At 38.8% G+C, this 26,205-nt stretch overlaps 2 long non-coding RNA genes across 2 annotated transcripts in view; both read left to right on the forward strand.

Annotated features, from left to right (window-relative positions):
- LOC134800291 (uncharacterized) overlaps positions 1-26,205 on the forward strand; it is a 167,497-nt gene that overhangs the window by 44,508 nt on the left and 96,784 nt on the right. The window lies entirely within an intron of this gene.
- Positions 2,861-5,501, forward strand: LOC134800289 (uncharacterized). Its single transcript, XR_010145522.1, has 2 exons — positions 2,861-3,399; positions 3,477-5,501. It is a non-coding gene; the product is annotated as an uncharacterized LOC134800289 (long non-coding RNA).

Raw genomic sequence — 26,205 nt, forward strand, 5'->3', positions numbered from 1 at the left:
TATTGCAGGACAATAAAAACGCCTTCGCAGTGGTCAGGTGAAGCCATGGTGAAGCATACTGAAACGGATGTGATGCAACGGACTCGGTCCAAAAGGCGCCCCCACACTAAAAGGGTCAGGCTAGCCCGATGTACGTGGCGCGCTGTACGCGTTCCAAAGCCGGACACCTTTGGCGCCCTCAATCTTCATACTAAAAGAGCTGGGCGTAGCCCGACGTACGAGGCACGCTGTACGCTTTCCAAAGCTGGGCGCCCTCGGCGCCCTCATACTAAAAGATTCGGGCGTAGCCCGACGTACGAGGCACGCTGTACGCGTTTCAAAGCTGGGCGCCCTCGGCGCCCTCATACTAAAAGAGTTGGGCGTAGGCCGACGTACGAGGCACGCTGTACGCGTTCCAAAGCCGGGCGCCATCGGCGCCGTCATACTAAAAGAGTCGGGCGTAGCCCGAATTACGAGGCTCGCTGTAGGCGTTCCAAAGCCGGGCGCATACTAAAATTCGGGCGTAGCCCGACGTATGAGGTGCGCTGTACGCGTTCCAAAGCCGAGCGCCAAAGGCGCCTCCAAGCCAAAGGAGTCGGGCGCAGCCCGATATATGCGGCGCTCTGCGTGCATTTCTGTGCTGAGGATGCCCTCGCAAAAGTAATATAAATTGACATCAAATAGTTCGTAGCGAAATCATGACTCCAAAATTAATTAAATTAAAAAAATAAGTTCCAAAATCAAACAGGAAACATTATAAATGTTATATAAATTTAAAAAATTATAACATTTGGGTCAAACAGATCACTGTGTTATGTCTTTCCTGTAGACATACACAAGAGTTAAGGGCTATAAAGGTTAATTTTCTTATTTAACCCTTATCCACGTGAAAAGGTCCTCCTTTTATTTAAAGAACTATGATAAAATCATTACTTACATGCCCACAAGCTGTTAACTATTGCCCACAGGAGAGAAAACTTGTGTGTTATCGCGAACAGCACATTTTTCTCTCCTGTGGGCAATAGTTAACAGCTTGTGGGCATACATGCCATAAGCAATGATTTTATCATAGTTCTCTAAATAAAAGGAGGACCTTTTCACGTGGATAAGGGTTAAATAAGAAAATTAACCTTTATAGCCCTTAACTCTTGTGTATGTCTACAGGAAAGACATAACACAGTGATCTGTTTGACCCATTTATACTATTTCCTGTTTGATAATTTCAGATAAGAATTATATCTTGTTTCATACTTTTTAGAGCGCGATTTGCAGTAGTCGGGTTTTAGTTTTTGAACTCATTTTTTTTAAATACAATTGATGTTGGATTTGAGGCTAGAGTTAGTACCAAGAAAAGTCTGCAACGATTTTGATAGCATACCCAGTGCAAGTGTTAATTTATACGTCATAATTTCACAGAAGTTTGACGTTTAAAATAACACATGCACTGCGTGTGCTATCAAAATCGTTGCAAACTTATCTTAGTCTAACTCTACTGTAAATTGTATTTGGAGGACTAACAAGGATAGAAAGACCTCTTTATACTTTTAACAAGCTTTTATTTAGTTTCACCTGACCGTTGTCTGTCTGTCTGTAATTAAATCTTGCAAGTTAAATTTGATCCACTTCCCGGTTTCCGATTGAGCTGAAATTTTGCATGCATGTATAAATCGGATGACAATGAAATAATATATTATGGTACCATCGAGCTGATCTGATGATGGAGACAGGAGGCGGCCATAGGAACTCTGTGATGAAACAACGCAACCTAATTGTGTTAGGGGTTTTTAGAATTGTCTCGATGAGTATTAGTTGCCTGTCGTAAGAAAAGTACAGTCGGCGATAAAAGCTTGTACCAAAAATGAAATTTTTGCCGAAAACTTATTTTATGAAAGCTTCACTTTCCTCTCATACATTGTTAGATTAATGTTAAGGATTTGTTAGACAATTTTCACAAAAGCATATTTTCCGAGTAGCGAATTTTCACATCGCATTTTATCACGATCGCAAATTTCATTAATCGTCTTTTTTAATGCAGCGATTTTACATGTAGCGTTTTTCAATGCTCGTATATTTTACCAGTTGATCATTATCATTATATCACAAGCAAATATTTCCACAGTATCTATCTACCTAGGCTTTTCCCCCCAAAGTGTACTATTTTCACGAACGTCACACTAAACTAAATCAATAGGTAGGTTAGGTTCGTTAGGTAGCTTCAGATGCCCGAAGGGCAAACCGCCCTGAAATAAATATCCGTCTAGTTAAGTTGTCAAGGAAATATTTTTTTAAATAAAGTTTCGTACGTTACTCTTTACTAATACTAAAAAAATCAGTATGGCAATTGTTGCGAACGCAACCTTTATTTGTATAATACAGTAACTAAACGCAGCCGTCGGGCTCGGCTAGTATTTGGAAGCTTTTTCTAAAGCACCAATAGGAGCGCTCCACATATTATGTATCGCGGCCAATTAGAGGCACCCAAATCTTAACCACTATTTTCGGACATTCAAATTATGCAAATCACTCTTTCATCAGCCTCGTACGATTACCACACCACTTTTACATTTAACCGTTTAGTCAAGGAACCCTTGTAAAACCAGTACCTATTGAAATTATAATAGTTTACTTCAAATCGAAGCTTTTTATTTGAGTCGTCGAGATCCTGACCTGCACGGCGGCTACATATGGTCCTTCGAAGCCTTCAAGACAAGGGAAGATTTGACCAACAACGGGTTCTTCGTGGAAATGGACTTTGACCATACTTCGAAATCGTCTTCGTTGTCTTCAGTTTCTTCGGCTTAGGAAGAACACGCAACGGACGTCGAAAGCAAGGGGTCCCAGCGTCTACCGGCATAAGGGAGGCGTTCGTTGGACATCCACCACATCGAAGACTTCAGTTCCAGTACATCGCATCACCTGAATACGTAGGACTAGACAGAGTGAGTTCGTTCCAATTTCCTTCCATTTCCCTTCTATACCTATCTTTCTTGGAATTAAGAATAGCTCTATACGTATCAGGCACAAATAATTCATTTTCATACAAATCAATTGCTAAATACATTTAAAACCATAATTCATATCGATAAAATAGCTTAGCTTCATATAACTTCGCAGTTAAAATCTTATTACATATTAAAAAGCCGTCTCCATCGCTTATTATCAATCGCCTCAGTAACATAAAATTGCTAAATCATCACATTCCGCGCGCAGCTGCTTATCTACTCCGCTTCTTTTGTTCTCGTCAGTTGCATTTTAACTCGTTAGTGATCACACATATTAGGTAATTGCATTTTTAAATTTACGTCTTAATCAATATGGCTGACACGTTAAAGGAGTTAGTTAGGAAACGTGGCAGTTTGAAAGCTAAATTAACTTTGTTTAACACATACATTAATGTGGCTAAAACGTGTGAACAATTAAGTGAGTTACAAATAACGGAGTTGCAGTGTCGTTTAGATAAAATAGAATCGGTATACCCAGAGTTTGACGCTTTACAGATGGAGATTGAAGCGTTAACTGAGAAACCCGACGAAGCATATGCGGAGCGGGAGCAGTTTGAAAGCCAGTTCTTTGTGTTGGTTTCGACTGCTCGACTTCTTTTGACTCCTACGGTGCAGTCGAGCGGCGGTCGGCCCGGGCCCGGGTCCGCGGCTTCCACGTCGTGCGGCGCCGGCCGGCAGGACTTCGTTCGTCTGCCCAAGATTGATCTGCCTCACTTCGATGGGAACTATCAGCATTGGCTCGGCTTTAGAGATACGTATATTTCACTTATTCATAATAATCCCGCTATCAATGACATAAGCAAATTTCACTATCTTCGTGCATCTTTAAAAAGCAGTGCCGCCCTTGTGATTCAAAGTCTTGATTTTAGCAGTGATAACTATCATAAAGCGTGGCAGTTAGTTTCTGAGCGGTATGATAACCCGCGCCTTTTAATTAACAATCATATCCAGGCCCTGTTTAACCTTGAACCGATGCAACACGAATCGAGCTCTTTATTACGTAACATGGTGGACGTAACTAATAAAAATTTGCGTGCGCTTGGCACCTTAGGGGAGCCCACCGACCATTGGGACACCTTAGTTATCTATATAATGTCTAAGAAGTTAGATCTAGTAACTAAGCGTGAGTGGGAAGAGCACAGAAACCTTTTAACAGGCTCGCCGACGTTGCAGCAATATATTACATTTCTAAATAACAGGGCTGACTTACTCGAATCTCTTGGTAATAATAACGTCAATAATAGCGGTTACAAGACATCGAAACATAAATTGCATTCACATAACGAGCCACAAAAAACACATAATTATCTTACAGCTACAATAAACAATGCTTATCGCAAACCTATTGTTTGCCCTTATTGTAAACAAGATCATTTCTTATTTAATTGTGAATCTTTTCGTAAATTAGACATTGATAATAGGATAAGAAATGTAAACGGTTACTCAGTATGTAAGAATTGTCTTAGGCCGGGACACTTAGAAAAGCAATGTGTGTTATCTCATTGCAAATACTGCAAACTTAAACATAACACTCTTTTACATAAACATGTTGACAAAGAGTCTTCTAGCAGTGACGTTCCGGTGCCAGATGTCCATTTTAGCGGCAACATTCAAACTAAAGTGTTTAGCCCTACTAAGACTTCCGGACTACTGTCCACAGCGTTGGTGCACGTGAGTGACGCGAATGGAGTGCTTCGTGAGGCGCGTCTACTCCTGGACAACGGGTCTGCCACCAACTTCGTGACGCAGGATCTGTGCGGGCAGCTTGGGCTAGCGACACGCAGCGTGGGAGCCACGATCACAGGTATCAATGAGCAACTTTCACATTGTCCGGAGTCTTGTGACATTACAATTCATTCACTTCATAGTAACTATACGACGACCGTAAACTGCTACGTTGCCAACGTAATAAATACATCTATGCCGCCTTGTCGCATAGATCTTACCAACATACCTATTCCTGCCGACATCACATTGGCAGACCCATCATTTTATGAGCCTTCCGCTATCGATATTTTAGTCGGGGCGGAAATATTTTGGGACGTCTTAGGTACCGCGCGTATTAAGTTAGGTAAAAATAAACCTCAATTACGCGAATCATCTTTAGGTTGGCTCGTGTGTGGCTCCATACCTGCCTACAACAAAAACACAAACGAATCTTATTTTTGTTCGTTCATCACACATAATGATGACACTAATCTCACTCGTTTTTGGGAATTAGACTCGGTGTCTTCTACACATTGCATGTCTTATGAAGAGCAAGCGTGCGAAAAATGTTTTTTAGAAAATACCATTCGCGATCAAGATGGCCGCTTCGTTGTGACATTATCTTTAAAAGAGTCACCGGAAGTACTTGGCGACTCATATCAAATGGCCAAGCGCCGTTTCTTGGTATTGGAGAAACGGCTCGCACGCGACGCTGCCTTCAAAACCTTATATTTTGATTTTATTCGCGAGTACATCGACTTAGGTCATATGAGCGAAAATCAATCATCATCATCATCATCTGCTGAGCTCCCATTTGACATAAAAAATGAATTTCTATCTTTTGCATCGTCACTTACAAATTTAAATAAACTTAAAATAGACCGCTGGGTATTCAGTGACTCACCTATAGAAGTTCAAGTACATATATTCACAGATGCGTCAGAGCGTGCATACGGCACCTCTGTCTATGTCAGGACTGTGGACGGTAGTGGAGCAGTTTGCGTTCGTCTTATAGCGTCAAAAAATAAGGTCTCCCCGCTTAAGCCCTCCACAATCCCAAGGCTGGAGCTTTACGGCGCGTTGCTTGGCGCAAGACTCTGGACAAAGGTCATTTCATCACTGACCGTGAAGGTTGATCATAGTTACTTTTGGTCTGACTCTATGATCGTGCTGGGCTGGCTCGCAGGGCCATCTAATAGACTTAAACCGTTCGTTCGCAACCGTGTGAATGAAATTCAAGAGAGTACACGCGAACAAGCATGGAACTATGTACCCTCAAAGCTGAACCCGGCAGATCTAGTGTCACGAGGAATGAAGGCTGATGACCTCAGCATGTCCACCTTATGGTGGACCGGTCCAGACTTTTTACATCACTCCGTCATTCAATTTCCTACAACGCCTAATACAAAAACAGATAACCTACCAGAAGTGTCACTTCATATAAACATACAAACAAACATAAACGAAAATAACAATCTTATAACTAAACTTATCACTAACAATTCAAAACTTACAAAACTAATACATATCGTAGCATATATTTACAGATTTATACATAATTGCAAAAATAAAAATAATAAACTTACATCAAATTTAACATACACAGAAATAAAATCAAGTAAAACTAAACTTCTACAACTGGCACAGCAAGAATCATTTCCTGAAGAGTACAAACTCTTATCTTTGGGCAAGCCCTTGCAGCCGAAAAGTAGGCTACTTTCGTTAACGCCCTTCTTAGACGATCAGAAATTAATACGGGTCGGTGGTCGTCTTAATAATGCTTACTATAGTTACGACGTTAAGCACCCAATCTTATTGTGCAGCAGGCATCACCTTACCAAACTGCTCTTTGATATGCAACATATGGCATTATTGCACGCCCCGCCTCAGCTCTTACTAGCAAGCATTCGGCAAACATATTATCCGCTCGGCGGAAGAAACCTGGCGCGCCACTTAGTCCATAAATGCGTTCGCTGCATCAGGTTCAAGGCTAGGCCTCTTCAAATGTCTATGGGCAACTTACCTACCGATAGAACACAATTAGAATATCCCTTTTTACATACGGGAATGGATTTTGCCGGACCAGTGCTGATAGCTGATCGAAAGGGTAGGGGTAGCAAAACAATTAAATCATATATTTTAGTTTTTGTCTGTCTTTCAGTCAAGGCTCTTCACTTGGAACTTGTCACAAGTCTAACGACAGAGTCGTTCCTTGCTGCTCTCCGCCGCTTCATGAGTCGTCGGGGAAAGCCTCAAACTCTGTATTGCGACAATGGGACTTCGTTTGTCGGGGCATCAAACGAGCTCAGTAATTTCTTAAAAAATAATCACGATAAGTTGCAGTCAGGTATGGCAGAAAATCTTATTAACTTTAAATTTAGCCCGGCTTACTCACCTCACTTCGGCGGACTTTGGGAAGCCGCAGTAAAATCAACAAAATATCACCTCAAACGCATTCTATCTCTTACACACTTAACGTATGAAGAATTAAATTGTTGCCTGATTCAGATAGAAGCTATTTTAAATTCTAGGCCCCTAACCCCCTTATCTTCTGATCCATCTGATCTGACCTACCTATCGCCCTCTCATTTCCTTATTGGACGTTCTCTTCTGTCAGTCCCACAAGAACCTCTGACTGAAGAAAACATCTCGCGGCTTGAACGGTTCCAGAGAGTTGAAAAACTCAAGCAGCATTTTTGGAGCCGCTTTTCTAATGAGTATGTTACTCTCCTCCAGCAGAAGACGAAGTGGCACACCTCAACGGACCAGCTGCAAGTTGGGACTATGGTCTTAGTCAAGGACCGCGCACTTCCTCCTCTCCTGTGGCTGCTGGGACGCGTCACGAAGCTGTACCCGGGCATGGACAACGTCACCAGAGTCGCCGACATACGCACGAAGAAAGGAGTCATCCGTAGGGCGTATAACAACTTGTGCCCCCTCCCTATTACTTAGTTAATTCTACAACTTCCATTTTTTTTTATTGTCTTTTTTTTTGTTGAGTCTCTCAACGCCCGGGAGTATGTTGCGAACGCAACCTTTATTTGTATAATACAGTAACTAAACGCAGCCGTCGGGCTCGGCTAGTATTTGGAAGCTTTTTCTAAAGCACCAATAGGAGCGCTCCACATATTATGTATCGCGGCCAATTAGAGGCACCCAAATCTTAACCACTATTTTCGGACATTCAAATTATGCAAATCACTCTTTCATCAGCCTCCATACGATTACCACACCACTTTTACATTTAACCGTTTAGTCAAGGAACCCTTGTAAAACCAGTACCTATTGAAATTATAATAGTTTACTTCAAATCGAAGCTTTTTATTTGAGTCGTCGAGATCCTGACCTGCACGGCGGCTACAGCAATTAAAGTTTCGAAAAAAAAAGGTACTGGAAATATTTGCTTGTCATATTATATGATGATTTGATGATCAACTGGTAAAATATACGAGCATTGAAAAACGCTACATGAAAAATCGCTGCATTAAAAAGACGATTAATGAAATTTGCGATCGTGATAAAATGCGATGTGAAAATTCGCTACTCGGAAAATATGCTTTTGTGAAAATTGTCTAACAAATCCTATTATTTTTAGACGTATTTTAAATAGGAGCACAAATGAACATAACAATATCTAAAAGGAAGATGATAACTATATCAAAGAGCCTCTGAATAAGATAAGATTAATTAAAAATCGGGCATTAGATCTCTTACAATCGTATCTGATTAATAAATTAGCGCTATAGTCTGTATCTTTAGGTATTTAAATAAAAGTAAACAAACAATTTTTACATTTTCGGGTAATATAAGATTTATTGGTTAACCAACCAAATACAAAACCGCCTGGGTCTCTCACTAAACGACCTGACCTTAACCTACATTATTTGATCATGTAATGTTTTCATCTACCCTCAACTGGCTTAAGGAGCCATTTGAGGGTAGATTATGTTTACTTTTATTTAAATACCTAAAGACACAGTGTATAGAGTCTGCGCGGAAAGAGAAGAGTCGCAAAATGTATTGGTGCCCATAAATATATTCCACGACTCTTCCCTTTCCGGATAGACTCTAAGAGCTTGAACCTTCAGGTGAGGCGTGGTAATAATTTTCTGACAGAAACTGTAGTCAGCATCAGATGTAGAGGATCAAACGCGTCAAAAGTGTCTACTGTTCTCCAATAGCTTAACAAAAAGAGACCTGTGTCCATATGTAGACCAATTAGACCGTAGCGAATACTTTTGACTGCAAACTATTCAGATTTACCTCTATTTTAAGGAATTATAATAAGGAATTTTATGCTTATCTTTTTTTTTATAGGTACATATGGAACTGAATTAGCCACTTAGAAATGGGGACTAGAATTGGGTTAAAAATATTTCTGAAGGTTCAAGCCGTTGGAATATATGGCCAAATGTATGACTGACTTAAATCGCAAAGGACTTGTTCTAAGGAGTTGATCATCTTAAAAGAGTTATTATGAGCTCTTTCGATCTTAGGAGAAAAAGTGTACATGATTTATTATTTTCCACTTCGTTAGGTACCTATATTATTTCATAGATTTTCTATGACAGTAACGGGATGGAAGAAACGAAATATGAATAAAAAAAATTGAGTCACTTTGTTAACTCCTATTTGGGATCGAAAGCGCTCGTGATTCTCGGTAGAAATACCTATAACATTAAAACCTAATTTGATAAAAAATTATGTTGTATGTTCTAGTCATAATAAAAATAAATTATTTCCGATACAATAATAATTACGTTGGTAGGCGTGATACAAACAGCAACACTCCTAACTGTACATCGGTCTTATTAAAAAAGGCATAAGGTCCACCGATGTACAGTTAACAGTGTGGCCGATGATACACTCCTTTCAATAGGGAATATTAGGCAAAGCTCCGCGTAGGTGGCACCTTTGTGGCACATACAGTTGTAAGGTTCGAGTAATTTAAAACTAACTTTTATTACAATTTTTATAATTATTTAACATTTTTACAATTGGTAATACTGACAATATTTTTAATGAAGGTAGTTTGGGAGTTGAAAATAAAAAAATATAGAAGACGGGTAGAAGGCAGTCAGTTAGTTCGGGGCGTTCAAGAATGTAAAAGAGGTCGGGAAGAAAGAAAATAAATGTTAATTGTGGATTACCAGTACAACTGTGTTTTATTAAGGAAGATTTTAACAAGTCAGAAGCGGAAGAACCAGCGCTAACGAACGTAAGTACACCTGATACTCAAATAATGGAAAAGTGAAAGTTTAGAACAGTGCACATAGGCACAAGGAAAAAGTTGTATTTCCGACTATCATATTGTTATATTATAGTAGTATTACATATAACTACAAGTATTACGAGTACGAATGCGTATAACGTTGTTGTTTTAATTTCGTTAAGGTTTAAGAGGTAAAAGTTAAAAAAAATCATATGAAGTCGGTAAAATACAACCGTTTTGTAATGTATTGTAACGTCGAAAATGTAAATAACTATAAATAGATTTTGTTTACTTATTTAATCTTAAGGCTTATTCGGCCAACGGTACGACATATTTTGTGTTTGATGTATTCAGTTTTGAATTACAGATAATAATATTTTAGTATCTAGTTAAATGGTTGCATAAAACAGGCAGGGACATATTGTATTTAAACGTGGCTCATGCTTTTATATTTCCAAGTTCCAGAAAATGGGTGATGCGGCTGAAAATGACCGCAATGGAGGCAATCGCAGGGTATTGACTCCATTGCGGCATGAGCACAATGAGACGGTAGACAGACGCTCCCGAAGCCGGACGCATGTGAACAGGCGCAGTCGTAGTCGCGTGAGCAGGCGCAGCAGGAGTTCTAACCGCCGTCGCTTACAAGATCGGGAAAGAGAACTGGACATCGAACGCGAACGCGTACGTCGGTTGGAACGTGACCTGTTACGAGAGCGTGATGAAGACCGTAGGAGACGCAGCGAACGCACCAGCCGTCGCTCCAGCTTTGAGAGGAGCTTACGCCACAGTCGGCCTCGCAGCACTGAGCCAGCCGAGCGACGGAGTCGACATCCTAGCAGAGATAGGATCGAGCGGCGAAGCCGACGTCCTAGCACTGCAAGGAACGAGCGTCTGAGTCGCATAAGTGAGCCCAGCCGCGACCGACACACTCAGAAACCAGAGCCGTATCGACAGCGGGATCGTCACCCGAGCGGGGAGCGTCGAGAGATAAGGTCACGTAGTCCTGTATTTTCTAGTAAAGATATTGTAGGCATTATTCAGTCACTGAAGAGTGGTCAATCGTCGCATGCTGTAAACCAGAGTACACAAATGAATATTAAAGGTTTGGATTATAAAAATATCGTACCGGAGTTTGATCCTTCCGCGAAAAGCCAACGTATTGACGTTTGGCTACGGAAAGTTAACGAATGCGCCTCTGTTTACAACTGGGACGAAAAAACCACTGTTCATTTTGCGATGCAAAAACTCCGGGGCCTGGCCAAGACCTGGTATGAGAGCCAGAGCTCTATTTTGTTCACTTGGCCAGAGTGGCAAGAAAAACTTACTGCCTCATTTCCATGCGACCAGAACTATGGTCAGTCCCTGGAGGAGATGCTTAGACGACGTAGTCGATTTAACGAGCCAATCGAGGTCTACTTTTATGAAAAACTTGCTCTTTTAAATAACTGCGATATTAAAGGAAAACGGGCGGTTGAATGCCTAATTCACGGAATTGCGGATAAAACTACTAAATCTAGTGCTTTGGCGCTCAGGTGTACTGAACCGGAGGCTCTATTACAGTTTCTAATGAGCAATAAAGAAACATATTTGCCTCAATATGCACCTTTTAAAAATAAAGCTTCTAATGGTGCACCTGGTTCAGTAGATAGCAACAAAACAAATAGGCCTCCTACCAAATCCACTCCCAGCTCGAGCACTAACGGCATATATTGTTTTAACTGTAAAGAAAAGGGGCACCCTTACTTACAATGCCCGAAACCCTTGCTTAAGTGTAATCAATGTAATAAAGTAGGGCACTTAGTCGAAAATTGTTACTTGAAATAAAAATCTACAAATTCAGACACGGCGAAGACTGTAATGTGTGTTTGAAGTGAGAAGCCAAACGAGAAATATTTCAAGAATATAACTGTCAATGGCTTGCCAATGGATGCATTTGTAGATTTTGGCAGTGAGGTGACGGTATTGAAAGAATCCACTCTCCCGCTATTGAATGTTACTCACGATGGAAAATCAGCTGTATTGACAGGTTTTGGGGATGGTCTGGTAGAGGCATTAGGATCCGTCCTTTTAAAATTGTCTATCGACGGAGTAGATGCGACCGTTAAATGTAAAGTTGTAAAAGACCACCTATTGAATAGGCCTATTTTGGTTGGTCAATCGTTCACTGAACAACCGCATATTCTTGTTATTAAGGACTCGACCAGGTTACTGTTTTATAACATTGGCGTCGAAATACCTAGCCATGACCCGGACTCCGACAACGAACATTGCGTTAGGGTTAGCATAAAGGATCACAGTATTTTACACGGTATGGCTAATGTGAAGGCCGTTTCTGAGCCCAAATTTACAGGAAATATATTCTTAAGCACCAAATTCATATGAAAACCAAATCAACAGTTCGTCGTAAGTGGGGGAGTTTACCCTGTTAAAGATGGTAACTTAAATGTCGTAATTACACCTTTAACAGTCCCGTGCTTATTACAGAAAAATGCAGTGTTTTCCCGCGGAGAAAGGGTAGAATTAGTAAATCGTATAGTCGCGCATTCAACTGAGATGCTCTCACCAAATGGTAAGTCAAGTTCTAATCCTACATGCTTAATAGCTGATCCGATAGATGTTAACCAGATAAGTGTAGGCGAAACGGTGTCGGAAGCAGATAAACTGAAATTAATGGATTTGCTCGAAAAGTACAAACATTGTTTTGCATATAACCTGTCGGGTTTAGGTTCCACAGACTCTGCCGCAATGACTATCGAGTTGAATAGTTAACGCCCGGTGGTATACAGGCCCTATAGACTATCCTATCATGAAAGGGAAAAAGTCCGAGGCATGGTAGACGAGATGCTTGAGGCCGGGATAATACGTGAGAGTGTGTCTAGCTATGCGAGTCCTATTATTCTGGTTAGGAAGAAGGATGGTAAAGTGCGTCTCTGCGTTGACTATAGGATGTTAAACTCCCTTACCGTGAAGGAGAGGTATCCCATGCCCATAATAGAAGACGAAATAGCTCGTCTATCCGGTCAGGCCTGGTTTGTCACCCTAGATTTGATGTCAGGTTACTACCAAGTGCCCATTTCTGAACAGTCGAAACATCTGACTGCATTTGTCACGCCGGACGGCCAGTACGAGTTTAACCGTATGCCGTTCGTCCTGGCAAATGCACCTGCTATATTCCAGAGGATGATGAACCAGGTCCTAGGCCCGATCCGGTTTGAAAAGGCTACAGTATATATAGATGACTTGTTGGTGTATGGCAAAAGTCCTCAGGAGTGTCTCAATCGGTTAGAGGAGGTCCTGCAACTTCTAGACAAAGCTAACCTGAAATTAAATCTTTCGAAATGCAGTTTCTTGCGAAATAAGATAGAGTATTTAGGCTATGAAATTGATGCAGAGGGTATGCGACCAGGGAAGGCCAAAATACAATCAGTAGTTGACTTTCCATGCCCAGAGAACGTTCATGGTGTTCGCCAGTTCATAGGACTGGTTAGTTATTTCAGAAAGTTTATTTACGGTTTTGCTCAAATCGCATATCCTCTGACTAGACTGCTAAAGAAAGATGCAGCCTGGCAGTGGGACAAAGAACAGGAGGATGCATTTCAAATGCTTAAATCTAAATTAATTGAACGTCCCGTGCTAGCCATATATGATCCGAAAGCAGAGACTGAGCTCCATACAGACGCCAGTCGGCTGGGGGTAGGCGGCATCCTATTGCAGCGTTACCAACCGAATGATAGCTTTAGGCCAGTAGCTTATTACAGTCGGCAGACGACCCCTGAAGAGAAAATTTTTCACTCGTATGAGTTAGAGACGTTGGCGGTAATTTGTGCTTTAAAAAAGTTTCGAGTGTATCTGTTGGGCAAAGAGTTCAGGGTCGTTACCGACTGTAGTGCGCTGCGGTCTACTTTTGAAAAACGGGATCTCATACCCCGCATAGCCAGATGGTGGTTGGCTTTCCAGGAGTTTAACTGCTCCATAGAGTATCGAGCTGGAGTTAAAATGTCCCATGTGGACGCGCTGTCAAGAAATCCTATCATTGATAGTGAAACGGAAAACATTGATCCATACCCAGCGGTGATGGCCATAAGTGATGAAGACTGGTTGCTTACTCTGCAGCTAGGAGATAGTGAGTTACACAGGATTCGAGGTATTCTATGTAGCGGGCTTGATGAGAAGGGACTCGAATACATCAAAGATAACTATGTAATCAAAGATAATAGGCTCTTTAGGTGTATTGAGGGAGACAAAGATAATTTACGATGGGTTGTCCCGAAGGGCGCGAGGTGGCAGTTGTGTAGGCTAAATCACGATGAGATGGGACATATTGGTTACGAGAAAACTTTAGAAAGGATCAAGAAGACTTATTGGTTTTCAAAAATGTCCCGATTCGTTCGAAAATATGTAAATGCGTGTATTGAATGCGCTTACGCAAAACATAATCACAGCAATCGCGAAGGGCTCTTACACCCTATTGAAAAAGTGGCAAAGTCATTCCATACCCTACACATCGACCACCTCGGGCCTTTCGTTAAATCAAAGCAGGGGCACACCCATATTTTAGTTGTGGTCGATTCTTTCACTAAATTCGTTTTCATCAAATCCGTTCGCAACACAAAAACACAAAATGTGATTAAAGTTTTAGATACGATATTTGATACCTTTAGGGCACCGGATCGATTAATTAGTGACCGTGGTAGTAGCTATACATCCCATGCCTTCCGCAAGTTCTGTCAGGATAGGGGTATCAAACACGTGTTAAATGCAGTAGCGAGTCCAAGGGCGAATGGACAAGTAGAACGCTACAACCGTACCATATTGGACTCGTTAACTGCATCTAACCTCTGTCATAATGAAAAAGATTGGGATACCAAATTGGGAAAGATTCAATGGGGTTTGAATAACTCTGTTCAGAAAACGACGGGTAGGGCACCGTCGGAGATAATGTTTGGCACGGCAATGTTAAGTGAAGCTACACCGATACTTAATGAGCTAGCTGATGTAGTGCGCCATGACCTTGATGTAGATACTATAAGGGATCAAGTAAAGACTAGAATTGACTCTGAACAGGCTAAGCAAAAACAACGTTACGATAAGGGTAGACGACCTGCTCCTACTTACGATATCGGAGATCTAGTTAAAATTACTAAGACTGTTTTTCAAAATAAAGGAAATAGCTCTAAGTTACTACCTTCTTTTGAGGGGCCTTACAAAGTAGTTAAATCTTTAGGAAATGACCGGTATAAAGTTGCTCCGATTCCCGGCTTTGAGGGAATGAAGAATAGACGCAAAACCACCGTAGCCACTGATAGAATGCGGCCGCGGATACATTTACCTGCATTAGAATTAAATGAAGACGATGATGTCGCTGATGATCTTAATTGCAATGAAGACGCGAATGAAATGTCAGATTAATATATTTTATACAATTATGTACTTAGAGGTTTCTCTGTTGTTCCAGGTCAAGGGCGAGAACAGAATGGTTTGCACCTTGACGATGAAAATGCTAGAATTGATTGGTTCGCTAAATTGATATGGTCAGTGGGTAAACCTTGAGAATTGATTGGTTCAAGGAATGCTTATTAGTAAAACCTCGAGAAGTGATTGGTTCGAGGTTTCGTGTAAGTCCCTCGAGAAGTGATTGGTTCGAGGTTTAGTGTAAGTCACTCGAGAAGTGATTGGTTCGAGGTTTAGTTTAAGTCCCTCGAGAATTGATTGGTTCGAGGTTTAGTGTAAGTCCCTCGAGAAGTGATTGGTTCGAGGTTTAGTTTAAGTCCCTCGAGAATTGATTGGTTCGAGGTTTAGTTTAAGTCCCTCAAGAATTGATTGGTTCGAGGTTTATTTAAATCCCTTGAGAAGCGATTGGTTCGAGGATAAAGCTTAAGTTTCTCGAAAAAAATTGGTTCGAGGTTTAATAAATCATGTAAAAGTTAAATATGTCGAGTAGTTTGACGTAATTTTATACTAGCGTAAATATTAAACTCAAATTCAGGAGAAATTGTTATTGTTAATTTTGCGAATGAAACCCAAGAGTAGGTTTAGTATATCATATTGCAAATGTACTAATGTAGTACTTACCAAATTAATGTGATAATAAAATAAAATGGTTTTGTTATTAACTGAACTGACCGAATGTAAGGTTCCACCAGGCGCGTGTATGGGGACCATACACGACGTCAGGATGGTCGAATGTAAGGTTCGAGTAATTTAAAACTAACTTTTATTACAATTTTTATAATTATTTAACATTTTTACAATTGGTAATACTGACAATATTTTTAATGAAGGTAGTTTGGGAGTTGAAAATAAAAAAATATAGAAGACGGGTAGAAGGCAGTCAGTTAGTTCGGGGCGTTCAAGAATGTAAAAGAGGTCGGGAAGAAAGAAAATAAATGTTAATTGTGGATTACCAGTACAACTGTGTTTTATTAAGGAAGATTTTAACACAGTAAACAAACCACATTGACACATCACACGTCACGTCAATCACATGGCCTACCGCGAAATAAGAAAATCGAAATTTCGTTATCTAATCTCTCTAACACTCTTGCATATTCGAGCGATAAAGAGGCAGATAGCTAAATTTCGATTTTCGCGTTTACCGGTAGGCCCTTGTTAACAAACCGCCTTGATGCATCAATGTCATATTTTATTGTCTGTGAAAACTTATCAAAAAACAGATTAAGGCACAGTATGTATAAGTTAGTCTATGAATTTACTGAGTCGGTAGTGCTGCACTCTGGCGGCAGAACATTGCAGTAATATCCCCTATTCAACACATCCGACATTGCAGCATTAACGACTAGGAGGATTATTTGATACAAATCGCACACAGTGACGCAATATAGCTAATTTGTATACCTATCACTCCTATCAGAGTAGATTGTAATCAAGGCTACGTCAAATAATCAGTGAGTAACGTGCTTTCTATTCCATTATGAGATAATTTTGACATAATTACAAAAACAAACCGCATTATAATAGCATTCTCTCACTTAATATACAAATGAGGGAATACCGCCAGCCTTAGTGGGTCTACTGTAGTGCACAATTATTTTCCATCGTTTTTTCACGGAAACGTACGAACGTGTCTTGCTATTTTAGTTAGTCTTTGTACAAAAACTACTGAGGTTGACTGGGGTAGCATGACAAATACGAAAGTTTCCGAGAAAATACGATGGAAAACAATTATGCACTGCATATGCACGTTCAATAAAAAGAGTTTAGGTATCACCACACCAGCTGGGCTCTCTTTATTTCTTCAAATTTGCGTATTTTCTAGTTGTTTTCTCATGTTAGCTGATGTATTACCCTCTCTTACTTGAGAAAAATAAATTAAAAATAGGTAGTCATAAGGCAAAGCTTAAAGAAATATTGTTAAATAATTATTCTAAAAACCACTGTTAGTATAGGTATATGTACACTACATATCATTATTATTACTTTTAGTGTAGTTAAATCTAGGTGAACTGTTAACTAGTTACGTCTAATTGAGCTTGTTTTAGATTTAGGCACTAACTTTTAATTTAAGATAAGATAAGAGCGCACCGCCAACAAACTAAAAAGTAAAAGTAAAAAAGATAAAAAAGTATTTATTTTCAAGAATATAGGTTACAGATTATGTCAGGGGTCTCCGCGCTAGGCTTTGCCTGTGCCGCGGGGAACCAGGAACATTTTTTTTCTCAAAAATGGACGGCAAAGTCGACTTTGCCGTTTAAAAAATAGGTCGCGAAGCGCGTAGTTTATGGTCAGTCAAAAATTAAAAAGTTAAAAACATTGCAGTCTCGATTTTGGGACTGCAATGTTGCATACAAATTCCATTATTTGTCGAGTTCCAAACTTTTTAAAACTTGAAATGGCCATATCAAATTAAGGCACAGGCCCATTAAACAGCCAAACAGATGATTAGTACCGCGACTATTTAGCTGTCTCAAATAGGTTGATGTATTTTCGGCAGAAAAATACACTTCTATTTTTTTATTAAAAAAATAAAAAGGCGGCAAAGCTAATTTTTTCAATTGTTTCTACTTTTTTCTGTGAAAATATATACCTACGTAAGAACGTTGCTTTTGTAAAATATTTCTATGATATTTATATTTCTTGCACCATTTTTGAGAAAAGCACTATATATGACTCGGCTGGAAGGCTACTTGCTGGCTTCGGATTCAATTAAACGGACTCCCAAGGTCGTCCGTTTAAAACGAATCCTCAGCCTGCAAGTAGCTACTTCCGAGCCTCGACAATAATGTAAATAGTACAGAACTAGGAGGTTACTTAATAGCTAATACAGAAAAACTTAAAACTAGGCCACCTTATACTAAAAAAGAATTCTATTCACTTATAAACAGAATTCATTTTAGTGTAAGGTGGCTAGTTAATGAATAGAATCAGGCGTTACTTTGCTTTTTGGTTGTTTTTTTGTGGTTTGCTTTGGTTTTGCTTTGTTAGTATATACGGGTTAGTACTGATTGACTAGCACGTTATCTTTTCACGGATTAGCAAAGAAATATTTTGGTTTTAATTAGGTGGCTAGTTATTGGAGGGTGGCCAGTTATTGACACCTTATACTAAAATTAATTCTGTTTATAGGTGAATAAAATCATTTATAGTTTAAAGTGGCCAGTTATGAACCGGTGGCCAGTATTTGACGAATTTGCCCGATACGTTTATCTTATCTTTTACGTCGAATGATTCAACAGATGTGATGTGCGCAAATGGTACGATTTTTGATTGGATTATGCACGTGTGTTATCAATTATCATTATCACATGTACAATCAAGGTATAAAATATCGACACGGACAAAGTGCCAAAAATATGTGTACACGACCTTATTGCCCACTAGCGACCCGCCCCGGTTTCGCACGGGATACACAAAACCTTAACAAATTATACACCTAAACCTTCTTCAAGAATCACTCTATTGATAGGTGAAACCGTTTTGTCTTATAATTCTATCTATAGTGCAAAAAAAGGAGATACGATTCAAAACTTGTCAAAAATCGATGAAAACCTCGGGTAGCCCCTCGACAAGGGAAAATATCTCATAAAACTGTGTTAGTATAATTTTTTTGGTGCTATTATCTTATTATGTGGTTGTTTATTGTAGAAAAATCAAAAAAAAATATATTTATAATAGTTTCGAAAAAAACATACTTATGTAAAATATGTTGGATGTTGCCAGGTTCGGTGTAAATAAAAAGATACGCCGCAAAATGAAAAGACGTCCAGTATTTTGGACGTTGCCGAGTATACATACAGTAGGTACTTTATGTGCATAAGGTATTTTTTTGGTAAATTCATGTTTTTTTAATAAATATAGAATAATTGCATTTTTTTATTATAAAAAACACTTACTGATAATGTCAACTTATGTTATGAATTAAAGTCAAACCTATTATTTTTATATTTTTCCAAAACCTTAATAGCTTTATTTTACCAGTCATTGACGTAATTTATCAAACTTAGCGGGGTATCGTAGGAGGACTAGGAGGCAGTAACATGAGCAATGGTTTTTACAACAATGCATGCAATTTTATCAATATTTTCGTAAGGAATTTCTCAAATGAAATCGGGTCATTTCTTGATGACTTGAACGCACAGGAAAAAAAATCCGTAAAAATATTTTTTTATCTATTTGGTTAATTCGTTCATTACGTTGTAAACCGACAAGTAATGACTTTTTAAAACGTTTTGAAACACCTAACATCCCTCTGTTTAATTTATTTACCATAAAAACTACCAGAAAATTTGTGAGAGTCAGGATGGCGGGTGTACCTACATAAAAATAAACAAAAAGCATACCATATTTTAGTACCTAATTTGTACTATTTGGTACCTCCTTTAAAAAAATTAGTACCTCACGGTATTAAAAGTTATCACCAAAAAACATTGTGAGAGTCAGGATCGCGGGTGTACCTAAATAAAAATAAACAAAAAGCATACCATATTTTAGTACCTAATTTGTACTATTTGGTACCTCCTTTAAAAAAATTAGTACCTCACGGTATTAAAAGTTATTACCAAAAAACATTACACCCGCCATTCTGACAGTCAGAATGGCGGGTGTATTTTATTACGCAATGATCCCGCGATTATTGATAAATTCTATAAAAGCCAAATTTTAGTACCTTTTTAGTACTTTCATATTCAATTATAAATTGAGCCATTTTATTTGTGGTTTCCGAGTTTTACTCATTTTACACTTTACATTGCTATTACAATTTTGCAGGCGCTTTAATTTTTCACCGTATCGATTTCGTTTTTAAGAAAAAACGCTACGCTACAACTATTGTTATTACGCCAGGATTTAGTACCTTTTACGTTTAATTTGTTACCTTTTCACGATTAATCTGTTAAGTTCAATTAACTATGAAAATTACGTCTTACAAATGGCCAGGCGCCATGTCATAGAATTCTTCGTATGAAAAAATTCTGCTCAAGTGCTTGTAATTGTGTACCTAATACCTACTTTTAAGTATATGGTGATGAATGAAATAAAACCCGCAAATTATGTCTGTTTGTCGGTATATGACTTCTCGTCCCGTTGATGTCCTTTTTAGGGTTCCGTACCAAAAAAGTACAAAAGGAACCCTCATGGTGCGACTCTGTCCGTCTGTCCGTCCGTATGTCACATCGCTAAATATATGGAGAACTACGGAAGCTATCGATTTAAAATTTGGAATGATTATTTGTTTATGAATTTTTAATAATTATGGAAAATGCCCAATATAAAGAGGGGGCAAAATTTACAAGTCTATAGTTACTAGGTCGAGTAGGATATCATTTGAAAGCGCTCGAATTGAACATTACAAAACATTTCTTTTTCACACTGAAAAATAAATTTATATTTGAAGGAAAAATGTGAAAAACAAAACTATTAAGGTCAATGTGGCCAAATCCGTCAGAGGAGTAAATCCGTCCAACAACATTTGCGACTATTCTAACAACAGTATACACTTGCTGACTCGATCGCTAAAGCAGAGAGCATATTTAATACCAGTAGTCAAAAACAGATCACAACAGTAGTCAGAAACAGCGCTCAGTCGCCAGTAAATGAAAAAAAAATAACGCTATTAAAGTTCAGGTGCGCTCCGAACTTGATATCGAGCTAAGTGTGCTGCTCTGTTTTGTGAAGTTGGGCTGAGACGATGTAAGTTAGGCCTTAATAATGGCTTATTTAGAATTTTAGACGATGCGAGAACTCGCATGCGAGTTTCATTACACTGCGGTTTTTGATCGGTCGGTTGAATTGGACGTAACCAACAGTCCGCAATGTAACTAAAATGCATGCGAGTTCGCGCGCAGTCTAAATCAGCCCTTGGTATGTTTATTATTGTTCGATATGCATGTTTATCGGTCTTTTTATCCATTTTACATTATAATCTCTTGGTGAGAAACCATGGGTGGTTAAAATTTGTGTTTACAAAACTATCGAGCGGACAAATCCGTCAATTACGAAACGGGAAAAATCGTCATGTGCCGGAATTTCCCTATTTCATATATTGCCAACCTTTTTTGATTTGACTCACTTAGGTAAGTATAACTCATATCATACTCATGCAGTGATGCGAGATTTTTACTGAATTGTCAAATTTCTCATATAAATTCGTGGTAGCTTTCGTACAATCAATCTAAGATATCTGTGCTGTATTATTTAAAATTAAAAAGTAGATATTATTTTTAAACTTTTTTTAAAGGTTTAATTTAAAAATAGGACGGATTTGCCCCAAGAATATATTTGGGAATAAAATCTAAATTTAACCTTAAATTGAGTTCACTAAGGTTTAGTTTCGATTAAGGGTATAGTGGTATTTATGTTCACTTGACGTAAGTACCTACATGTTTGTAATACGTCACGATACAAGAAAAATCGTTGGTTGACAGAAATGCCCCAAACCCTAGGGAAAATCCGTCAGCAGTACTAGGAGTTTAATATGAGTACCTTTATATAAATAAATAAAATATATAAATAATTAATATTGGGGACATCTTACACAGATCAACCTAGCCCCAAACTAAGCAAAGCTTGTACTATGGGTGCTAGGCGACGATATACATACTTATATAGATAAATACATACTTATATACATAGAAAACACCCATGACTCAGGAACAAATATCAGTGTTTATCACACAAATAAATGCCCTTACTGGGATTCGAACCCAGGACCATCGGCTTCGCAGGCAGGGTCACTACCCACTAGGCCAGACTGGTCGTCTATATCTCATAGGTTAAATAAATGCTTAATCTATTACAGTGATAAGGTTTATTAAAAAGTTAATAAGTATCATCATAGTTATGACCGGCCAAAGTGAACTTAAACTATGACGGAAATGCCCTCATTGACCTTAAATCCCCCCCCCCCCCCCCCCCCTAAGTATCCCCGAAAAACCAACATACATACAGTGAGTATTTTAGTTACTAAACGTGTCTGAACACCAAAAATTTAGTCGAGAAGACTAGTAAGAGTGGTGGAGTGAGGCCACGGGGAGGCTCACTCGCCAGACAAAATAGAACAAAATGGATCCATTCGACTAATTTACTGACTAATCTACTCGACTAAATTGTTGGTGTTCAAACACGTAATACTCGCAACTCGCCACTCGACTATGTAGTCCGAACTAGGCTAGACATTGATACTCAAGGCGGTTTGGGTACAAGTGGCTTAACCGCGAAACGCAAATCGAAACTTCGTTATCTGCCTCTCTATCGATCGAATATGCAAGAGTGATAGAGAGGCAGAAACCGAACTTTTGATTTTCGTGTTTCGCGGTAGGCCCTGTGTTGGTGCTAGTGACGCCCTCTACGCAGAGTTTTGCGTAATATTCCCTGTGGGGTCGCTTTCCGTGCCATATTCATACTCAGACACAGCGACCTTGTCAGAAGAAAAACTGTACCAAGACGATAGAAAAACATCATGTAATAGTTAAATGAAATAATTGCTTGTATTTCTAAAAGGTATGTATTTCAATCGTATGTCTTCTTAGCAAAATCAACGGGATCCCACAAAGAAGTATATTCATCACACTAATATACCGACAAACAGACATAATTTGCGGGTTTTATTTGATTAATCAGTAATCACGATATACTTAAGAGTAGGTATATAGGTACACGGTACGCGGAATTTTTTCATAGGAAGAATTCTTTGACATCGCGCCGGGCCATTTGTAAGAGGTAATTTTCATAGTTATTGAACTTAACAGATTAAACGTGAAAAGGTAACAAATTAAACGTAAAAGGTACTAAATCCTGGCGTAATAACAATAGTTGTAGCGTAGCATTTTTTCTTAAAAACGAAATCGATACGGTGAAATATCGAAGCGCCTGTAAAATTGTAATAGCAATGTAAAGTGTAAAATGAGTAAAACTCGGAAACCACAAATAATGTGTCTCAATTTATAAATGAATATGAAAGTACTAAAAAGGTACTAAAATTTGTCTTTTATAGAATTTATCAATAATCGCGGGATCATTGCGTAATAAAATACACCCGCCATTCTGACTGTCAGAATGGCGGGTGTAATGTTTTGTGAGAGTCAGGATGGCGGGTGTACCTACATAAAAATAAACAAAAAGCATACCATATTTTAGTACCTAATTTGTACTATTTGGTACCTCCTTTAAAAAAATTAGTACCTCACGGTATTGAAAGTTATCACCAAAAAACATTACACCCGCCATTCTGACAGTCAGAATGGCGGGTGTATTTTATTACGCAATGATCCCGCGATTATTGATAAATTCTATAAAAGACAAATTTTAGTACCTTTTTAGTACTTTCATATTCATTTATAAATTGAGACACATTATTTGTGGTTTCCGAGTTTTACTCATTTTACACTTTACATTGCTATTACAATTTTACAGGCGCTTCGATATTTCACCGTATCGATTTCGTTTTTAAGAAAAAATGCTACGCTACAACTATTGTTATTACGCCAGGATTTAGTACCTTTTACGTTTAATTTGTTACCTTTTCACGTTTAATCTGTTAAGTTCAATAACTATGAAAATTACCTCTTACAAATGGCCCGGCGCGATGTCAAAGAATTCTTCCTATGAAAAAATTCCGCGTACCGTGTACCTATATACCTACTCTTAAGTATATCGTGATTACTGATTAATCAAATAAAACCCGCAAATTATGTCTGTTTGTCGGTATATTAGTGTGATGAATATACTTCTTTGTGGGATCCCGTTGATTTTGCTAAGAAGACATACGATTGAAATACATACCTTTTAGAAATACAAGCAATTATTTCATTTAACTATTACATGATGTTTTTCTATCGTCTTGGTACAGTTTTTCTTCTGACAAGGTCGCTGTGTCTGAGTATGAATATGGCACGGAAAGCGACCCCACAGGGAATATTACGCAAAACTCTGCGTAGAGGGCGTCACTAGCACCAACACAGGGCCTACCGCGAAACACGAAAATCAAAAGTTCGGTTTCTGCCTCTCTATCACTCTTGCATATTCGATCGATAGAGAGGCAGATAACGAAGTTTCGATTTGCGTTTCGCGGTTAAGCCACTTGTACCCAAACCGCCTTGAGTATCAATGTCTAGCCTAGTTCGGACTACATAGTCGAGTGGCGAGTTGCGAGTATTACGTGTCTGAACACCAACAATTTAGTCGAGTAGATTAGTCAGTAAATTAGTCGAATGGATCCATTTTGTTCTATTTTGTCTGGCGAGTGAGCCTCCCCGTGGCCTCACTCCACCACTCTTACTAGTCTTCTCGACTAAATTTTTGGTGTTCAGACACGTTTAGTAACTAAAATACTCACTGTATGTATGTTGGTTTTTCGGGGATACTTAGGGGGGGGGGGGGGGGGGGATTTAAGGTCAATGAGGGCATTTCCGTCATAGTTTAAGTTCACTTTGGCCGGTCATAACTATGATGATACTTATTAACTTTTTAATAAACCTTATCACTGTATAAGCATTTATTTAACCTATGAGATATAGACGACCAGTCTGGCCTAGTGGGTAGTGACCCTGCCTGCGAAGCCGATGGTCCTGGGTTCGAATCCCAGTAAGGGCATTTATTTGTGTGATAAACACTAATATTTGTTCCTGAGTCATGGGTGTTTTCTATGTATATAAGTATGTATTTATCTATATAAGTATGTATATCGTCGCCTAGCACCCATAGTACAAGCTTTGCTTAGTTTGGGGCTAGGTTGATCTGTGTAAGATGTCCCCAATATTAATTATTTATATATTTTATTTATTTATATAAAGGTACTCATATTAAACTCCTAGTACTGCTGACGGATTTTCCCTAGGGTTTGGGGCATTTCTGTCAACCAACGATTTTTCTTGTATCGTGACGTATTACAAACATGTAGGTACTTACGTCAAGTGAACATAAATACCACTATACCCTTAATCGAAACTAAACCTTAGTGAACTCAATTTAAGGTTAAATTTAGATTTTATTCCCAAATATATTCTTGGGGCAAATCCGTCCTATTTTTAAATTAAACCTTTAAAAAAAGTTTAAAAATAATATCTACTTTTTAATTTTAAATAATACAGCACAGATATCTTAGATTGATTGTACGAAAGCTACCACGAATTTATATGAGAAATTTGACAATTCAGTAAAAATCTCGCATCACTGCATGAGTATGATATGAGTTATACTTACCTAAGTGAGTCAAATCAAAAAAGGTTGGCAATATATGAAATAGGGAAATTCCGGCACATGACGATTTTTCCCGTTTCGTAATTGACGGATTTGTCCGCTCGATAGTTTTGTAAACACAAATTTTAACCACCCATGGTTTCTCACCAAGAGATTATAATGTAAAATGGATAAAAAGACCGATAAACATGCATATCGAACAATAATAAACATACCAAGGGCTGGATTTAGACTGCGCGCGAACTCGCATGCATTTTAGTTACATTGCGGACTGTTGGTTACGTCCAATTCAACCGACCGATCAAAAACCGCAGTGTAATGAAACTCGCATGCGAGTTCTCGCATCGTCTAAAATTCTAAATAAGCCATTATTAAGGCCTAACTTACATCGTCTCAGCCCAACTTCACAAAACAGAGCAGCACACTTAGCTCGATATCAAGTTCGGAGCGCACCTGAACTTTAATAGCGTTATTTTTTTTTCATTTACTGGCGACTGAGCGCTGTTTCTGACTACTGTTGTGATCTGTTTTTGACTACTGGTATTAAATATGCTCTCTGCTTTAGCGATCGAGTCAGCAAGTGTATACTGTTGTTAGAATAGTCGCAAATGTTGTTGGACGGATTTACTCCTCTGACGGATTTGGCCACATTGA

The sequence above is a fragment of the Cydia splendana genome, chromosome 19, assembly GCF_910591565.1.
Source record: "Cydia splendana chromosome 19, ilCydSple1.2, whole genome shotgun sequence".
Taxonomy (NCBI): domain Eukaryota; kingdom Metazoa; phylum Arthropoda; class Insecta; order Lepidoptera; family Tortricidae; genus Cydia; species Cydia splendana.